Here is a 2361-nt window from a genome sequence, read left to right as displayed (position 1 = left end):
TATTCATATATATGTTGTTTCATATATATGAAACATATGTATGTGCATATATATAATATACGTGTGTATATACATGCATACGTTTCACATATATGCATGTATGCATGAATATATAAATATAACCCGATGAGTCCATTTTTTGGTTGGTTGTATGTCCACTCTGCATTTGACAACCAATAAGAAGGTTCATTCCTGGGAGAGGCTAATTCTCTTTCTCCTAAAAGTCATTAGTTGTCTACAGTTCTTTGTTTAGGGGTAGGACTCTGGGAAAATTTCCCTCTTCCACATTAGCATGTCTACTGATATTATCATTGTTCTGTCTTATTTATGCAGCTATTTCTAGGAGGGCCCTGACTGCTGAAGACACCACACATTTAGGACACACGATTCATATGATTCGAGCTGGATCTAACCTAAAAGTCTCCTTCCTGCAATCCAGTTTCCATGGTCTCCATTTCAGAAAATACTATGCAAGCCATAAAGAGGAGGTGACCAAGCAGTCTTACCTGTCTGCTATGTCTATGAACCATGACAATGACCATCTTGGCAAGATATTTGTAAAGGTACCACAACTCACATGTTGGTGGTAATCAGCAGCTGTCTAATTAGACTTAAGACACACTCAACAGGAAGGAAATCATGCCTGGTACTGGAAAATTAGCCAACTTCCCACAGTTAATGAGGTCGTGGACCTTAGAAAAGAATCTACTACACCCACTTTGCTAGACCAGCATAACTTCTTGCTACATTCTAAATCTTGCCCTTATACCCACAGGTAAGTGTAGCTACTGCCTTTCAGAAGCCCCTCTTTACAGCAAATGGAGACCATCACAGAAAACCACAACTGGACACAGTGCAGAGATCAAGGGATGGTGGAGATCCCAGCCTCAAAAGATACATCTACATCATAGCTCCTGAATCTGTGGATCATGAGACATCGAGGAAGAGAGGACAGAAAGACTGTAAGACACAGAATACCAGACAGTCTGCTGTGAACAGTGTCTCCTCTTATTTTTCAAGACAGGGCCCCTCACTGACCTGGAGCTCACTGATTCTCCTAGCCTGGCTGGCCATCAAACTCCAGGGATCCACCCATCTCCACTTCCCCTGACACTTGGGTCACAGACGTGCCCAGCTTTTAAAAACATGTGTGTTGGCGATCCAAACTCAGGTCCTCGTGCTTGTACAAGAATTTTATTAACTGAGCCATCTCCAAGCTCTTTCCTTTCTTTCCATGAATTTTTTATAAAGATTTTAAGGAAAGTTGGGAAAGTAGAAGGTTTAGAGGGCCCCTGTACACATCACATTCAGTTAGCAATGCTTTAGGGTAACAGAGCTATAACCTTTGCTACAACCCAAGGTTGATCTATTATTATTAGCCAAAGCCAGCAATTTACTGAGATGTTCTTAACTTTTAGCCAGTGTCCTATTTCTCCTCCACAATCCCATTCTACAGCCACTGCTCTGTCTCCTTAGAGCCCTCAGTCTCTAGAGTTTCTCCTTGGAGACTCCCACTTACCTGTCTCTTTAAGGTCCTCATGGCTGTGTGAGACTCTTAGACCTTCCTCGGCTTTAACAACCTCAACACTTAATCAGGATCAGTCAAGCACTTTGTAGAACATTCATCATCTGGAACTTGTGTGACACTTTTCTCTTGGCTATGGAGTTTGGAGCAGTAACTGACATTACTGTGGCATTTTATCAAGTCATAGCATTGAGACTGATGGCTGCTGATACACTGGATCCTGCTTTTGTCTGCTGAAAAATTCTATTTTCCATTCCCTGTCCCTTCCGTACACTTGGCAAGGAAATCATTATGTCTTGCCACACTTAAGTGGAGAGAGGTTTCCTCACTCTCCCTGACTGTAGAACATCTGTATTAGTCAGGGTTCTCTGAAGAATAGAACCAAATGGACCATATACTTATATTTACAGAAAGAAATCTAGTATAAAGAACTGACTTCTGGGGTTCTGGAGGCTGAGTGAACTGGTAGACTCATGACCCAGAGACCCTATGATCCAGCAGAAGTCCAAAGGCAGTCAGCTGGATAATCCCCTCTTGCTTAGGAAGGTCAAGCTTTTTCTTCCATTCTGGATTCATCTGACTGAGTGGAATCCACCCACACCTCAGAGAAAAGTTTAGTTTACTCAAAGTCTACACATTGCAATGTTAACTTGAGCCAGAAACACCTTCCAAAGTGACACATAACACTGAGCATCAGAGTTGCTGTACCTGTGACTTGGCACACTTCCCTGATGAGACTTAGGGTCTTCCTTGCACTTATTTCCCTAAGGCATCATTCGTTTACAGTAGCACCGACCCATAAATACTGACTTCACCTGCTGGGCTATCCAGTGCTA

This window comes from Peromyscus eremicus, chromosome 1 (genome assembly GCF_949786415.1).
Source record: "Peromyscus eremicus chromosome 1, PerEre_H2_v1, whole genome shotgun sequence".
In the NCBI taxonomy this organism is placed as follows: Eukaryota; Metazoa; Chordata; class Mammalia; order Rodentia; family Cricetidae; genus Peromyscus; species Peromyscus eremicus.
Note: the sequence above shows the minus strand (reverse complement) of the source record.